Source organism: Palaemon carinicauda, chromosome 11 (assembly GCF_036898095.1).
Source record: "Palaemon carinicauda isolate YSFRI2023 chromosome 11, ASM3689809v2, whole genome shotgun sequence".
In the NCBI taxonomy this organism is placed as follows: domain Eukaryota; kingdom Metazoa; phylum Arthropoda; class Malacostraca; order Decapoda; family Palaemonidae; genus Palaemon; species Palaemon carinicauda.
In genome coordinates, this window is record NC_090735.1 from 147,238,875 (window position 1) to 147,257,705 (window position 18,831).

Sequence of the window (18,831 nt, forward strand, 5' to 3'; positions counted from 1 at the left end):
ATGGGTACTGTGTGTTGGAATCTTTTGTTGGTATGCAATATAGATGAATAATGGGAAAGACAAATTCTTTAAATATTGCATGGATTATTGAGTAAATAGACATTTAAAAGGGGTATACAAGTGACAGTTTCATATAATTGTTTTGTTTCTTGCCCACACATGTCAATTTATATAGTTTTGAGTATCATCTCATAAAAAGATACAGTAAACTTTATAACCATACCTTGGGTAATACATTTATTTTTGGGCTCAAGCCATGTCGTCCTGATGGAAGGTTCCAAATAGTAGCTTCCAAGGGATATATGAACTACAGTGATATTCCCAATGAATTTACCTTTAGGTCTCCAGAATTCTAACTCCTGGCGCGAATATCCTTAAAATTTCTCTTAAGGATATCGCATAAATCAGGGGACGTATATCTTGATATGAACCATAGCGATCTTCACCCCGAATAGCGTTTTCGCCTCGAGGGGGAAGATTGGCAAATTTGGAAGGGGATCCGTATCAAGGTTACCCTATTACCCATACTACTATTGAGTATCAAGATGGCGCCATATTCAAGATGGTGGTTATTCCTAATTTTGTAGCGAATTCGCACGGTGGTGTTCCCTGTTGATCTAACCTTTTCTATCGATTCTGCGAGGATTATTATGCAATCTCCAGCTTCTTTTGCCTCTGGAAAGTTGAGTATTGATTCTTTACAATGTATTTATTTTAGCTCCTGTTTCACAGTGAAATTAGAGTAATTTATTGTGCTTAGGAGCTAGGCCTGTTACTGGAGGTGCCATGGGTGCTGTCGTTCGTTAGGAATGTGTTATTTAGTTAGTAGAACAACTTTCCCGGTTGAAATAGAATTGATAAATTATGAAAGCTATTTAGGCATAATTATACTTGTAAAGATATTAATGGTATGCATAATTTTCCTCTATCTGTCGATCGCATACGTTAGTGTGTCGGTGATTTAGTTAACCGAGATCTCGTCTTGCCTAGGTTACCTAACCTAGGCGATGTAGTATACTTTCAGACATTTCCCCGTTTACCCTTGTGTATCGTTTTATCGATTCTAAGGGAGATAGTATATCTCCTAGAATTATATAAATCGATACTTGTCTCCTTGGAGAATCATGGGTAATCCCTCTTTCCCTCAGAGTGCTGCCACAGGCGGCAACCCTTTCTGGTCTTGCCATAGAGTAGTCATTCCGGCTTGACTAGGCTAGGGTTTTTCTGTCTCCCACCTTGCAGGCGAGTGTCCGGCTTTGGTTTTCGACAGAATCTCAGAGTATTCAGTCTTTTGCCGGCGGCAGGCCGGCAGGGTGAGTAGTCATTCTCCTGCCGGCTTATAGCCGCCGGCATAGGAGGCTAAGCCTCCCTAAACCGTACCTGGGGTGGTGGTATGTTACCGCCACCTTCTCCCTGCGGTTTAGAAGACTAATCCTATGCTGGCAGACCCTGGGCTGAAGAATAGACATTCTTCTACAGCCTAGGATGGCACCGGCACTGAAACGATGTTTCTCCTTTGTTGAGAGGGGGTGGCAAACCTGCTGGCCCCTCCTAACACTATTTCGGCAAACCCTAGGTTGAAGAATAGACATTCTTCTGCCGCCTAGGACGGCGCCGATACTGACACAGAGTTTCTCCCTTGTGTAGTGGGGGCGGAAACATTGCGGCCGCCTTTTACACTTGAAATAGGACCCTTTTCCCTACCCCTCTCTGTCCTTTTACTATGGCCGTCGTCCTGCAATCTCACCGCTTGCCGGCGGGTTGCGGGGCTGGCCGGGCTCCTACATAGCAGCTGTTCGACCCTTCTGTCTCCAAGGTTCTTCAGTCCTCCCTAGGACTGCCGTCCACAAGTCCTGTAACCGGGGTACTAACCCGGCCAGTGCCGACAGGTACTGACTCAGTCGGCATTCCGCCGACTGTACCAGTGCCGCCGGGTACTAGCCTGCCGGCCATATGCCAGCAACGGTACTTGTGGTTGGATGGAAGCCTGAATGATGCATTCTCCCCTTCCATTTTAACCTTCTTTTTGGGGAAAGGCAGTAAATTATATATTTACATCCTTATTTAGTGTAGTAAACACACACAGTAATAAGGCAGTCTTTTACTCCATGCTTTCTCTCTCTCTGTCAGCTAGTATGCCGGCCGGACTGTGCCGTCAGGGACTAGCTATGCCGGCTGAATTACAGTATATGATTATACAGTAATCAGTATATTTGCAGAATAGTATATACTGTACTGCAGATAGAAAACTATTGTATATATTATACAAGTAGTTTTTTCCAATATATCTTGGAAATCCTTGCCCAGGCATTTGCTGAGACCAATCCTATATTGAAAGAATAGAATTCCTTCAATACTCTGATTGGAAATCAGTTTACATTTTACCCTACAATATTAAATAATTTAGAAGGGCCAGTGGTGGTACACTTTCTATCCTTAAAGGTTAGAACCCTTGTCTTTGAGCTTTCCTGATCAGGAAACTCCATGGTTTTAATATTGAAAGGGAAGGTCACAGCAATTGGCTGGGTAGGATGCACAAATATGTCTTTTCTAATTTCTAGTCCAGTCGGCGACATGCTGGTTGGACCATGCCGCCAGGTGCTAGCCATGCCGGCAGCACACCGGCTGAACTACAGTATATGATTATACAGTAGCCAGTATTTTTGCAATATAGTATATACTGCAAACAGAAAACTATAGTATTATTATACAGTAGTTAATTTCTAACATATCTTGCGTAACCTTACGCAGGCTTCTGCTGAAACCGAACCTATATTGAAAGAATAGAATTCCTTCAATACTCTGATTGGAAATCAGTTTATACTTACCCCACAATATTAAATAATTAGAAGGGTCAGTGGCAGTGTACACTTTTTCTATCCCTAGGGGTTAGAACCCATTTTTTTCGAGTTGCCTTGATAAAGGAAACTCTTTAATTTTAATACTGGGGGGAGGTTGCAGCAATTGCTTGCGAGGGATACACAAGTACTGTATGTGTCTTTCACTATTCCTGTCTAGCTTACTATCCTAAGCTATAATAATTAAAATATGACTAAGTACATATTGATTATCAGGTGAAATATACATTTTAAATATTAAACTTAGCCGGTGAATATATAATAGCTGACGTCTCGGACGGCTCGACAGAAAAAACACAAAAACTCACGAGCGATCGCTATGAAGGTTGCGGGTGTGCCCACCAGCGCCAACTATCGGCCAGATACCGCATATACATGTAAACAGCTCCAGTTCTTCTCTGTCGGTCTTGTCGACAAGTTGATTCCATTACTCGCTGTTGACCTGGAGTTTTTCGTCATTCTTGGTGAAGTACTTCTTTTTGGTTTTGAGCTTTCGCAGTGCAGGTGTTTTTATCTTCAATTAAAACTCTTGAACTCTTTTTTGGATAGATTTTATTGTTGATGACTTTGGATTGTTTTTGGATTTTCTTTGACTTTTCAAAATGGCTGACCCTTCTCCAATTCCTAAATTTCGTAAATGTAATGCTAGGGATTGTAACAAACGTCTTCCAAAGGCCTCTCTCGACCCACATACCGTGTGTTCTAATTGCCGGGGTAAAACCTGTCAATTAGGAGATCGGTGTGATGAGTGCGTGGTACTTTCGGAATTCGACTGGCTAGAGTTTGATAAGTATTCTCGTAAGCTAGAGAGAGATAGGGTGAGGAGAAGTTCCTCTAGATCATTAGAATTTTCCTCCTCCCATGCCCCTGAACCTAATCCTTCCCCAGTAGTAGTTGTGCCTGAACCCTCTACTAGCACTCATGAACCATCAATGCGGGATATGTTGCATGCCATTCAAGCATTGGGCGAGAGAGTTGAATCTTTGGCTACGGACCGTAATCAACTCATGGCGGATGTAAAAGTGTTAAAGTGTCAGAGTGCCACATTAGAAAATCGTGGGGATAAAGTGATTAGTGCGCAAAGTGTTATCAGTGTTGCGACCGAGGGTTCGTCTGTTCGTGCTTGTCGTTCGCCTAGTCCGAGACCTCTTGCAAGCTCCCATGCACCAGGGAGAAGTAATGTCGTAGGACTTATAGGTTCGAGAGGCTTTAACCAATGAAGAGACGTTCCCTCTATGGTTTCGGGCGTGTCTCGTCAAGACCGCCCCTACCATAAGACGAGCGAGGCAGTTTTCTCCTCGTCATCCGAAGGCTTCTCGCGTAAGAAACCGTGGAGCAAGGTTTCGAGACCCTTAAAGCGGAAGTCAGTCCCTTCAGGACAGGTCCAGCGTCCTGGTTGTAGCCATTGGGACAGCTCTGACCCTGTGCAGTCATCGGAAGACTGCTCGCCGCCTAAACAGAAGCGTAACACGGGCTCCGAGAGTCTTAGTTTAGGCAATGTTTTGCAGTCACGGACGTTACCATCGTCTCGACCCGCTCCCACTCCCGTTGATCCTAAATGGGTTGTCCTGCAGGATATGCAGAGTAAGCTTGCCTCTCTTATGGAGGAGTATACTGCTGAGCAGGTTCACGATGATCCTCGCCGTTACGCTGATCGAGATCCTGGCCGTCAGCCGCCCAAACGAGCCTTTGCTCGTCCTGTTGACGTTGACGTTACAAAGTCACGTCAATCACGTGACTTAGAGCCTCACTTGATGCAGTCCCGTGTTGACTTTCAGCCGCTTGTGGACGTTCAGCCCGCTGCCGCATGCTCGTGTTGACGTTCAGGACGTTCGCCAACCAGCTAAGTTGACTTGTTTTGACGTTGAGCGTCAAGCGCCGCAGTCTAGAGTTGTTTTAACTGCTCAATCTAGGCAGTCAAGGCAGTCTCGAGTTGACGTCGAGCGTCCTTCCGCTCCTGTTGTTGTTGCTAGTCAGTCCGTTAAGTAGTTACATGACGTAGCGTCCTGGACTGCTACTGATGCTCCTTTGCGTGTGGACTCTGCTTGTCAAGCATTGCCACCAAGGCAGGTCTCTCCCTTGCTTGAGACTCATCAGTTGTCGGACGAGGGTCCTTCAGATGAGGACGTTGCTGATCCTCCTCCTAATGATAATCCTTTGGACGTTTTATCTGATGTAGAAGAACCTAAGGCTGTACAACCTTCGATGGATTTTAAGAAGATCATGATGATTTTCAAGGATCTTTTCCCAGATCATTTTGTTACTGTTGCTCCTCGTTCGCCTCCGTCTGAGTTTGCGCTAGGCTTAGCTGCTACCAAGCCTGCCTTTACTAAGCTAGTGCTTTCTCGCTCTTCTAAGAGGGCTTTACGTCTTCTAGGCGACTGGTTGGTTACCAGGAGGAGTTTGGGGAAGACGGCCTTTGCCTTCCCACCTTCTAAGATTGCTTCTAGATCGAGCGTCTGGTATGACACGGGAGAAGTTCTCGGCTTGGGAGTCCCTGCCTCTGCCCAGGGTGACTTCTCAAGCCTCGTAGACTCTCCCCGTCGCCTGGCCATGAGACGCTCGAAAATTTGTTGGTCCTCCTCGGACCTTGACCATCTCCTTAAAGGCGTATACAGGGCCTTTGAAGTTTTTAACTTTCTAGATTGGTCTTTAGGAGCATTAAGTAGGAAGATCTCGTCTGCTGACCAAGATGTATCCTTACTTATTATGTCCTGTATGGACAAAGCCATCCGCGATGGCTCCAATGAGCTCGCCTCCACCTTTACGTCGGGAGTCTTGAAGAAGAGAGAAACCCTTTGCTCTTTCCTTTCAGCAGGAGTTACTCCCTGTCAAAGATCGGAACTGCTCTTTGCTCCCTTATCGGCTGCCTTGTTTCCACAACAGCTGATTAAGGACATTGCTGCTTCTCTTGTGCAGAAGGACACACATGACCTGATGGCTTCTTCTGCTCGCAAGGGAGCTCCTTCTTCATCCTTTGTGGTGAGACCCAGAATCGAGACTCCTGCGTCTATGTTTATCCCGCCCTTTCGTGGCAGAGCTCCCAGCAGGGGAGGCTCTCGTGCCGAGGGAAAGAGAGGTAAGAAGAGAGGAGCCAAGTCCTCCCGTGGCAGAGTCTGACTGCCCACGTCCTCAGACAGCGGTAGGGGCCAGACTGAACAACTTCTGGCAGGCCTGGGAGAAGAGGGGTGCAGACCAAGAGTCTGTTCTGTTGCTCAAGGAGGGGTACAAAATACCTTTTGTACGCAGACCTCCTCTAGTAACAGTTCCCATAGACCTCTCTCCCAGGTATCGAGAGGAGTCAAAGAGACAAGCTCTACATCACGAAGTGTCTCTGTTGCTAGAGAAGGGAGCGGTGGTGAAAGTCTCGGACCTTCAATCACCGGGGTTTTACAACCGTCTCCTCCTAGTCCCAAAGCATACGGGAGGTTGGAGGCCAGTGCTAGACGTCAGTGCGCTCAACGTTTTTGTTACGAAAACAAAATTTACGATGGAGACCACGAAGTCCGTCTTAGCAGCGGTCAGAGAGGGAGACTGGATGGTCTCTCTCGACCTGCGAGATGCGTACTTCCACATTCCTATACACCCGGATTCCCAACCGTTTCTGAGGTTTGTTTACAGGAATGTGGTGTACCAGTTTCGAGCACTGTGCTTCGGCCTCAGTCCTGCTCCTCTCGTGTTTACGAGACTCATGAGGAATGTGGCAAAATTCCTTCATCTATCGGGAATTCGAGCCTCCCTGTACTTGGACGACTGGCTTCTCAGAGCATCGTCCAGTCATCGCTGTCTGCAGGATCTACATTGGACGTTGGGTCTGGCGAAGGAGTTGGGACTTTTGGTCAACTTAGAAAAGTCCCAACTGATTCCATCCCAGACGATTCTATATTTGGGGATGGAGATTCGCAGTCTAGTTTTTCGGGCTTTTCCGTCTGCCACCCGAATAGAACAAGCCCTGCTCAAAGTCCGACTCATGCTGAAAAGAGAACGTTGTTCAGTAAGGAGTTGGATGAGTCTCGTAGGGACTCTGTCATCCCTGGAGCAGTTTGTCTCGCTAGGGAGACTTCACCTTCTCCCTCTCCAGTTCCATTTAGACTCTCACTGGAACAAGAGCAAGACTTTAGAGGCTGTATCAATCCCAGTCTCCGAACCAGTAAAAGCATGCCTGAACTGGTGGGACAGCAACATCAGTCTGAGAGAGGGTCTGTCCCTAGCAGTCAAGAACCCAAACCACGTGTTGTTCTCAGACGCGTCGGATTTGGGTTGGGGTGCGACTCTGGACGGTCGGGAATGCTCGGGTCTTCGGACCTCAGTTCAGAAGAGCATGCACATCAATGGCAAGGAGCTATTAGCAGTCCACTTGGCCTTGATGAATTTCGAGAGCATTCTTCGAAACAAAGTGGTAGAGGTCAATTCAGACAACACCACAGCTTTGGCGTACATCTCCAAGCAAGGAGGCACTCACTCCCACACGCTGTACGTGATCGCAAGGGACCTCCTCATATGGTCAAAAAATCGAGGAATCTCCCTGTTGACAAGATTCATCCAGGGGGACTTGAACGTCTTGGCAGACTGTCTCAGTCGGAGAGGTCAGGTGATCCCCACGGAATGGACCCTCCACAAGGACGTGTGCAAGAGTCTTTGGGCGACTTGGGGTCAACCCACCATAGACCTCTTTGCCACCTCGTTGACCAAAAGGCTCCCAATCTATTGCTCACCAGTCCCAGATCCAGAGGCGATCCACATAGACGCGTTTCTACTGGACTGGTCTCACCTGGACGACTTGTATGCATTCCCACCATTCAAGATAGTCAACAAGGTACTGCAGAAGTTCGCCTCTCACGCAGGGACAAGGTTGACGTTGGTTGCTCCCCTCTGGCCCGCGAGAGAGTGGTTCACAGAGGTACTTCAATGGCTGGTAGACTTTCCAAGGAGTCTTCCTCTAAGGGTAGATCTCTTACGTCAGCCCCACGTAAAGGATCTTCATCAAAGCCTCCCCGCGCTTCGTCTGACTGCCTTCAGACTATCGAGAGACTCTCAAGAGCTCAAGGCTTTTCGAAGGAGGCAGCCAGAGCGATTGCGAGAGCTAGGAGAGCTTCTACCATCAAAGTATACCAGTCGAAGTGGGAAGTCTTTCGAGACTGGTGCAAGTCAGCATCTGTGTCCTCTTCCAGTACCTCTGTAGCCCAAATCGCAGATTTTCTCTTACATCTGAGAAATGTTCGCTCCCTCTCAGCACCCACTATTAAGGGCTACAGGAGCATGTTGGCTTCGGTCTTTCGACATAGAGGCTTAGATCTTTCCAATAATAAAGATCTCCAAGATCTCCTTAAGTCTTTCGAGACCTCTAAGGAACGTCGTATGGCAACTCCTGGATGGAACTTAGACGTGGTCCTAAGGTTCCTGATGTCAGACAGGTTTGAGCCATTACAATCAGCCTCCCTGAAGGATCTCACCCTCAAGACACTTTTCTTAGTGTGCTTGGCTTCAGCTAAAAGGGTCAGTGAGATTCATGCCTTCAGTAAGAACATCGGCTTTTCCACAGATAAAGCCACATGTTCACTTCAGCTTGGTTTCCTGGCCAAAAATGAACTGCCTTCTCGTCCTTGGCCTAAGTCATTTGATATACCTTGCCTGTCAGAGATCGTAGGCAACGAACTTGAAAGAGTACTGTGTCCAGTTAGAGCTCTTAAGTTCTACTTAGCTCGTACTAAGTCTTTACGAGGTAGATCTGAGGCCTTATGGTGCTCAGTTAAGAAGCCATCATTGCCTATGTCAAAGAATGCTTTGTCATATTTTATCAGATTTTTAATCCGAGAGGCTCATTCTCACTTGAGTGAAAAAGACCATTGCTTGCTTAAGGTTAAGACACACGAAGTAAGAGCTATAGCAACTTCCGTGGCCTTTAAGCAAAATAGATCTCTGCGAAGTATTATGGACGCGACCTTTTGGAGAAGCAAGTCGGTATTCGCGTCATTTTACTTAAAAGATGTCCAGACTCTTTATGAGGACTGCTACACACTGGGTCCATTCGTTGCAGCGAGTGCAGTAGTGGGTGAGGGTTCTACCACTACATTCCCTTAATTCCAATATCCTTTTAATCTGTCTCTTGAAATGTTTTTAATCTTGTTTTTGGGTTGTACGGAAGGCTAAGAAGCCTTTCGCATCCTGGTTGATTTGGCGGGTGGTCAAATGTCATTTCTTGAGAGCGCCCAGATTAGGGGTTTGATGAGGTCCTGTTGTATGGGTTGCCGCCCTTGATACTTCAGCTCCTGGGAGTCTTTCAGCATCCTAAGAGGATGGCTGGGCTTCGTGAGGAAAGCAGACTAACAAGGCAGAGTAATCGTCAAAGTCAGCTTCCTTACCAGGTACCTATACAGTGAACCCTCGTTTATCGCGGTAGATAGGTTCCAGACGCGGGCGCGATAGGTGAAAATCCGCGAAGTAGTGACAGCATATTTACCTATTTATTTAACATGTATATTCGGACTTTTAAAACCTTCCCTTGTACGTAGTACTGTTAACAAACCACCCTTTACACCCTGTAATGTACAGAACACTTAATGCATGTACTACAGCACCCTAAACTAAAACAGGCACAAATATTAAAGGCGATTTTATATCATGTGTTTCCTAAACACCTAAAAAGCACGATAAAAAATGGCAACCAATGTTTTGTTTACGTTCATCTCTGATCATAATGAAGAAACAAACTCATTTAGTGTACACATATATGTACGTATGGTTAGTTTTTGCATCGATTATATTGATTATACAGTACTGTATGTTGATTTTTTTATTACCAATGTTTTAGTTTACGTATTTTTCTTAGGACTTCCAAATGAAATCTTTTTCTTTATGACGCCGCCTGAAACGACGGCGTGTACGCTCAGTAAACAACCACGCTCAGAACAAACAAGGCATTTAACACGCATGATGATAGTGATAAATAATGATACAGTACATACAGTATTTACAGTACAAAGCATTTACAAAATATGTTACCTTACAAATATAAATTATACAGTACTTGTACGTAGCAAAGCAGGAAAACAATTTGAGAGAGAGAGAGAGAGAGAGAGAGAGAGAGAGAGAGAGAGAGAGAGAGAGAGAGAGAGAGAGAGAGAGAGAGAGAGAGAGAGATTGTTTTACGTACGTAAATGTAAATTTTAAACAAAAAAAATATGATAGGTTACAACATGTAGACTTTTAAAACCTTCCCTTTAACTTAATGCATACAGTACGTACAGTACTAAACTATAAAACAGGTTAAAGTAAAAAATAAAGATTGTTACTGTACTCACCACGAAAGAAGTTCCAGAAAAACTTGAATGACGATGGCGATGAATTTGCTGCACAGTAGAAATGATGATGATGAAGCTGATGATGTGTTCTACTGTGCAGTCAATGATAGTATTTTACGTCTCTTCAGACGGAGGTGTCTTTTCCTGGGACACCTCTTCAACTTCTTCAATTTCTTCCGAAGGCGTACTAGCAGGAGGAACTGGCTCTTTTTTGCGAGGCTGAAAAAACATTGTGATCGGAAGTTGTTGCCGCTGCTTCTTTTTTCGATCCAAGAGCATCCTGTAGGGAGTCGTGATGTCATCGACCTTGTTGCAGAATTGCATCGAGCGAACCATATCCTCGTCCCACTCTTGCAACATTTCTTTCGCCTCCTTCATATGGTTGCAGAACTTGGCGAGCCGTTCTAATGTTAAGCCCGTTTCTTCTACATTTTCTTGGGTCTCTTCCTGGGTACCCTCACTCTCTTCCTCACTTGCCGATTTCGTCAGGTCTTCGAGGTCTGCGTCAGTTAGGGGCTGAGAATGGCAGTCCAACAACTCGTCGACGTCTTCAGTCGTCATGTCGCCAAACCCGTCACCCCCAATTATGGCAGCCAACTGCACAGATTTCCGTATTGCAGAGTGTTGGATTTCCGACGGAGTAAATCCCTTGTCGTCGTAAACAATATCGGGCCACAGCTTCTTCCAGCTCGCATTTACGGTTGCAGGTTTCATCTCTTGAAGTGCCTTTTGAATATTCTGCAGGCACGTGGCTATGGTGTACTGCCGCCAGTACGCCTTCAAGTTGAAGTCTTCATCCTCGTCATCTTGGGCAGCATCCACACACGCAACGAGGTCCGCCAAGGTATTCTTCGTGTAGAGGGCCTTGAACGCCCTGATAACCCCCTGGTCCATTGGTTGAATTAATGACGTGGTGTTGGGTGGCAGGAACTCAACCTGAACGCCCTCACGCGACAGGTCAGTTGCGTGTCCACCAGCGTTATCCATAAGGAGAAGGATCTTGAATGGCAAGCCCTTCTCTAAGAGATATTCATGGACTTGCGGGATGAAACACTGGTGGAACCAGTTGGAGGTCAGCATCTTCGTAATCCATGCTTTTTGATTATGCATCCAGTACACGGGAAGGAGATTCTTATTTTTGTTTTTCAAAGCGCGAGGATTTTTCGACTTATAAATAAGCCCCGGCTTTAACAAAAATCCAGCAGCATTGCCACACATCACGAGGGTAACGCGATCTTTGAATGCCTTAAAGCCAGAGGCTTTGGCTTCCTCTTTGAACAGGAAAGTTCGCGACGGCATTCTCTTCCAAAACAAGCCGGTTTCATCCATATTAAACACTTGTTCCGGCTTGTATCCACCTTCAGCGATAATGTTCTTGAAAGTCTGGTTCACGTAAGTTTCAGCAGCGGCAGTGTCAGCGGAAGCAGACTCCCCATGCAGGGAAACGCTTTTCAGGGCGAAGCGTTTCTGAAACTTCGCGAACCATCCTTTGCTGGCGGAAAAACGTTGTTTCTGACGCTGGGAATCAGTGGAGGTCCCTGGTTGAGGATCATCTACATCATCATCTTCTTCAGCATGGTCGCCATCGTCGTCATGAGGTTCCTTTGCCGCAAAATTCTCATACAAGCTCAAAGCCTTTGTTCGGATGGTGTTCGTATCCAACGCTATGTTCTTCTTCCGACAGTCGGCAATCCACACAGCTAAAGCACCTTCCATGCGTACGATCGTTTTATTACGCGTTGTAACGACTCGCTTCGCTGATCTGCTAAAGGTGATTGCAGCAGTCTTTCTAATGTTCGCCTCGTCCTTCCTGATGTAGCGAACGGTGGATTCGTTGATGCCAAAATGGCGGCCGGCGGCCGCGTAACTTCTACCATCTTTTAACATGTCGAGAAGCGTAACCTTCTCAGCTATCGTCATCATTCTTCGGTGGCGTTTAGGCTCACTACCAGCCTTACTAGAAGCAGAACGCTTGGGAGCCATTGTAACAGAAAGTTCAACAAAAAGTTCAACTTAAAACAGTCGCACACAGCACAGATTCAACTTCACAAACTTAAGAACGTCTACTCAGCAATACGCGGAAAGAGAAAGTGAACGATGCAGTCCCGCGAGAACTTTGATGCTGCGGGTAGAAGATGCGGGCAAAACACCAATCACAGGCTAGATAACAAAACTTGAGTTTTGATTCGTCATCTATCAGCGCTTGAACCAATCACAACCCGTCTTATACAGTACTATGGTGCGTTGGTTACTCATAGAAGATGTCCCGCGCACACTGAACGTACGTAGATTAAGTACAATACCGTAATAATAATAAATAATGATAATAATACTGTACAGTAATAATAATAATAATAATGATTAATAATAATAACAATAATAATTTTATTAACAACAACAACAATAATAATAATAATAACAATAATAATAAAAATTTACGTACGTACGCTATTTTACGCCTCTCTCTCTCTCTCTCTCTCTCTCTCTCTCTCTCTCTCTCGTACGCTTACAGTACTTATTCGAAATGTGATTTTTGCAACAAAGAATATTATTGGATGCAGTACTGTACTACGTACGTATACATACAAAAGATTCATGGAAAAGAAGCACATCCATTACACACCATTCTAATATGGTATGACTGCATCTGATTTGCGTTTCATGTTCGATTTAATTTTACTACGTACTGAATTATCGTATGATCACATTCTCTTTTCGTGTTTTATTTCTTTCTGTGCTGAATTATATATCATATGTAATGCAATGAACAATCAGTAAGAGCAGATATTACTATAATTACAGTATTAATGGAATTACAGGTAACAAAATATCGTATTTGGTTATCTTCAGATTTCGCGGTATTTTCGAATTTTCCGGAAAATCCGCGATATGTATATATATATGGGTTATGGGAAAACCCCGCGAAGTGGTGAATCCGCGATTGTCGAACCGCGAAGTAGCGAGGGTTCACTGTATTTATTTGGGTTTTGTTATATTATAACTGTCAAAAACTCTAAGCATATACGCTGTAAACTGTATTAATACTGGTCTCTACCCACCACCATGGGTGTGAATCAGCTATTATATATTCACCGGCTAAGTTTAATATTTAAAAATGATATTTTGATTATAAAATAAATTTTTGAATATACTTACCCGGTGAATATATAAATTAAAGGCCCCCCCTTCCTCCCCGATAGAGACCCAGCGGGATGAGAAGAACTGGAGCTGTTTACATGTATATGCGGTATCTGGCCGATAGTTGGCGCTGGTGGGCACACCCGCAACCTTCATAGCGATCGCTCGCGAGTTTTTGTGTTTTTTCTGTCGAGCCGTCCGAGACGTCAGCTATTATATATTCACCGGGTAAGTATATTCAAAAATTTATTTTATAATCAAAATATCATATTGTATACTCATTCTGCTTTCCTTTCTTTACAGGAGGAACCCCAGATGAAATGTGATGCAGTCTTCTGCAATCTTGAGAGTAAGTACTTTTACGGTCATAAAACATGCAGGTCTCATGCCCCCTGCAATATTATTACCAAACCCCTGCAATATTGGGACTCCCAAGTCTGCAATATCTGCCGGACCTTAGTGACGGAAGGTTTTAATGATCCCAGTCAATGGAGTCTAGGGATGCGGCACGTAAGAAACTACGCAAATGGGTAAGAGGGTTCCAGAAGAACTCTCCGGGACCATACCTACCTAACGATAGGATGCGTAGCTTACTGTTTCCGAAAGCAAGTAGTGAAATGGTGGTGCCCCAAGCACGACTCGTACCTCACTGCGTCTAGATGGCCATCGAGATGGAGGGCAGGAAGGCACCTCTGGAAGAAGATGACGATGTTGTGTTGGAATTCCTTCCATCTGTGCTGGCCCTGGAGCCGTTAACCTCGACGTCTTCACCTTCTACCCCTCTATTAGACAAAATGAGCCAGTTACTGGCCCATCTTACGGGTCAAATGGAAAACTTTCGCAAACAAGACGAAACAAAGGAAGTGAAACTCAAGAGAGAGCTCCATGAAGCTCCACTCATGGCCTCCCGAGGGTCATTCAAGCGACCCAGAGACCAAGACCTTCCTACATGCTGCAAAACCAATCCCTGGAGGTATGCTGAGCTTATGCCGATCTTAGACGGCAAACTCGACATCTCTGCGAAGATGGGAGCTGTCCCTTTAGACGAAATCCAGTATTTGGCCAAGCTTTAACGCTTTCCCTGATTGCTTCATTCAACGGAAGCATGAACCATCGTCAGAAAAAGAGACGGAACCGAAGGAAGTCATGGTTCTCGACCACGATAGGTACAGGCTCTCTTTTCAAGTAGCCTGAGAAAGGCGGGTTACTTGGTGTCAAAGCTGTTCGCCCTGAGTAAGAGACACCCTACCTTTCTTGCTCCTGCTTCAATAGCATTTCCCTTTACGTGGAAGGCATTTAAATCTGTTGCCAAGGCAGTGGAGGCAGGGAGACCATGCCCTGCACTTGAGGAGTGCAGGCCTTCGTCACTAGCCTTGCCCATGCAGGAGAAGGATTGAAAGGAAGTCCACTTAACCTTTTCAGTAGGGAAACTGGACGCGGACATCGCTGGACGACAGTTTAGCAAGAATTTCCCTAAACTTTCTGAGTTTCTCTTGTGCAAGGAACAAGAGACAAAGGAGAGACTTGCGGCCTCCTTATCCCTACAAAACTGCATAGAGATTTGTTCAGCCCATCGAAGTACCCCAGACATGCTCATGGTCTTGGCCAAAATTCATATGGCCACCTTAGTAAAAGACCTATATGCCTTTATGAAGGCTAGGAGAGCCTGTAGAGAGTTCGTGTTCGCTGCTGCAATAGTGGAACATGAACCCAGGAAGCTGATATCTTCCAATATCTGGGGTTAAGACCTCTTTCCAAACGAAGTAATCAAAGAGGTAGTCGAGAAAGCTACCACGGAGAATAGGAACCTTCTCCAGAAGTGGGGCATCTCTTCAAAGAGGAAGTCTTCCCCGGATGTGGGTCCCCAACCTAAAAGGAAGACGAAAAAGTCTAGACTTTTTCCTCGGTCTGTTCGACAACATCCCACAGTTTCTATGACCGCGGTGCCCCAGGTAGGCGGTCGAGGAGGTAAACCTTCTGATCAGTCGAAGCAAAGGGACGCTTCTGGTAGGAGGGAGGCTCCAATAGGATCGTTGGACCTTCGATCCTTGGGCCCAAGGCCTAATCAAGATTGGAATAGGATGGAAACTAGACATGCCTCCACCATCATTTCCTCAACTCTTCCAACACTCCAACTCCGTATTAGAAAAGTGTACCCTATAGCTCTAGAGCATATAGGTTATAAGGAAAGCAAAGTCCATCAAATTCCAGGGAAGGCTGTTTTGTGTTCCCAAGAAGGACTCAAGAAAACTCAGAGTCATTCTGGACTTGTCGCCACTCAACAAGTTCAAAATAAACAGCAAGTTCAGGATGTTAATCCTTCTACACATAAGAACCCTGTTACAAAAAGGGGCATTCACAGTCTTGGTAGACCTGACAGATGCCTATTGGCAGCTTCTAGTCAGTCGCCCCCTCTCCTCCTTCCTAGGATTCAAGTTACAGAAGATAAAATATGTCCTAAGAGCCATACTCTTCGGACTAAACACAGTCCCAAGTATCTTCACGAAATTGGCAGATGCAGTCGTGCAATAACCATGCCTAGAAACTGTTCAGGTAACAAAGTACCTGGATGAATGGCTGGTGCGGGCAGCACCCGAAGCGGCTGGTCTGCAAGTATCCAAAGAAGTAACCTAGTTCCTGGACCATCGGGGATGCGAAATCATCTTCAAGAAGTCTTGATTTTCTCCAGCTCAAAGGTTTCAATGGCTGGAAAACCATTGGAACCTAAGGTCACACTGTCTCTCCTTTCCCTTAGGGAAGAAGCAGGAGATCGCAGGGTCGGTCAAGAGACTACTGTAATCCGACAGGATTTCAAGATGCTAACAGGAAAGAGCACTGAACTCTCTCCAGTTCGTAGCAGTGACAGACCCAGTGCTAAGGGCACAGCTGAAAGATGCATAAGGAGTCTGGAGAAGATACGCATCAAACGCTCGAAGAGATCTAAAATGACCGATATCGGTCTTACCTTGATTGCTTCTCAACCCATGGTCGAAGGCCAAAAGCCTAATGAGGACCGTGCCCTTGCAACTAACTCGACTATCGAAGATCATCCGCATGGATGCCTCGACGGAAGAATGGGGAGTTCACTCCCATCAGAGGAAAGCCCAAGGGACTTGGTCATCTCTACTCAAGGCCCTTCTCATCTACATTTTAGAAGCCATGCGAGTCCTGCTGATGTTGGGGAAACACTCTCCACGCAGATCAGCCCTCGTCAGGCTGATCTGGGACAGCGAAGTGATAATGAGATGTCTGAACCGACAAGGCTTGCTAGCAGGAGTTGTTGATTCTTATTTGTTATTTTGTGATTGTGTAAGAGCCTTCATTCAAGTAAAATGACAACAAATTTGGAAATAATTTGCATTTTTCATATCTATACAAACCTGGAGCTCTTTATAGTGGAGATATATTTCGGCGATAGCTGAAACCACCCGCTAAGTTTTTGACGAGGTGTAATTACTCTCCACTTACTAGTGAAGGGCAGGAACAGATCAGCCATCCCACTCACACCTGCACTAGTATCAAACAGTCACCTTGCAATTGTGGCAGGATTTTTGGGGAAGATGATAGTGGGACCAGTATGTGTACAGAGCTCCATGTTTGTATAGTTAGGAAAAATGAAAATTATTTCCAAATTTGTCATTTGTTCCGACAGTATATACAAACCTTTATGCTCTGTACAGTGGAGACTCCATGGTGGGTGGAAGTCCAAAAACCAACTGGCTGGTGACTGACCAGGGTGTTACTATGCTTCGCACGAGCTGTTTAAAGACACCCTGACACCAGTGTTAATTGCATGGGCAATCAGTGCTGGGTATAAGAATTTAGCCATGTAACTTGACCAGGTAAGTGTAAGATTGGAGTTAAACTCCACACTTGACCTGGACATTGCCCGACTCCACCTCACTTGGAGATCAGCGACATTGCAAATATATACACATATACCAGGCTGCACAAGGGACGATGGGGCCTACCTGTTGTTAGAGGAGGTCAGCTTGCAGAGTTCGTCGGATGCTGGACTCCAAGAAAGGGGAGAATGAAATAGGAAGTGGCCAGTCACTCACACATTCATTCCAGACTTACTTTCAGGTAACATCTAGTCTCAACCGACTGATACTTATCCTACATGGGAGCTGAGGTGTTATTGACCATATTTTGTGCAGCCACCACAGGCTCTAAAGTAAAAGTATCTAGGTTCCTGTGGTTTATGTCTTGCAGGTAGTGGGCGGTGAACGTGGTTACCATTTCCACACATCCGTATGTAGCCCCTTTATCACAGAGAAATTCTTCATGAACGCCACAGACGTACTGGTACCCCTGACGTTGTGAGCTCATGGTCGACGACCAGAAGGAGAGGTCCCTGGTTGGATGGCTCGCTCAATCACTTGCCTAGTCTAGGAAGAGATTGAGTTCTTCGTTATCTTCCCTTTGACCTTTCCTGTGCTCAGCCTGGTGATCTGAGGGTAAGCTCTGGAGGTTCTTTTAAGGTATTTCCTCAGTGCCCTTACCAGGCAAAGTAACAGCTGATCCTGATCATATGTTATGGAATCGAGACTCTCCATCTGGAAGGATCCAAATCTCGGATCCGCTACCGATTTTAATTTTTTCTTTAAGTTAAGGTCAATATTTTCTGCCTTTTGTTAATGTTTCGTAAAATTAAAGCATTAATGGTTTTTTGCCCTTTGTTAATATATTTCGTAAAGTTAAGTATTCATGTTTTCTTCCACTTGTTAATGTATTTTGCTGTTTGCCCTCCTCCTCTGCCGACGCTTTTGCTTTCGGATATCACCTCACTTGAAAGGTGAGGTTCCACATTTTGGTTATTTTCCATTTATTATTGCATTATGTTCTAGTAACTAATGTACTTCATTTAGACGTATTAACAGTTATGTTAGGTATTGAATGATTCAAATGTACAATATTTAGTTGTATTTCACTGTGATTAATACAGTATGGCTTTACTATGAAATTTATTGTGGTGTTTTTGTAGGGCTTGGAACGAATTGTGAAATTTACATGTAAAATTGCCCTCATTATACAAAAAAATTATGATACGAAAGCCACTTTGGAACAAATTACAGTAATTTTGTATCTAGAGGTATCACTGTATCAGTATGATATTAGAGTTAACAACTGTTATTGGTTTATATCAAGGTGTACCTGCATGTCAGATGGGTGCTAATTTAGAGATAAACTCTGCATAGTAAGATGAGCTGCTGTTTACTTTCCATACTGAAGAATACAGTATATTATCAACCTATGAGAATGAGAGGTGGCCCTCCAATGTAAAAATAAAATGCTTCATTTATTGTTAGATGACTAAGTTGTTTTGAAAGAGCCATATGCAGGTATGTCCTTCAGTTTAAAATAAGAGATTGACAAAGTACCGTATCCACATGGCATATTAAGTTTATTTAAAAGTTGAGAATATAAAAGAGAGGATGTGGAATTAAAGAAGAGTAGAGTAAAAAATTTAGTATTAGTGAAATAATTGTGAAAAATTTGAGAAATAAACCTGAAATGACTGCTCTTTTCTC

The 18,831-nt window shown here is 44.8% G+C and overlaps 1 protein-coding gene across 1 annotated transcript in view; it reads left to right on the forward strand.

Annotated features, from left to right (window-relative positions):
• Positions 1–18,831, forward strand: part of mRpL51 (mitochondrial ribosomal protein L51) — a 48,003-nt gene that overhangs the window by 17,595 nt on the left and 11,577 nt on the right. The window lies entirely within an intron of this gene.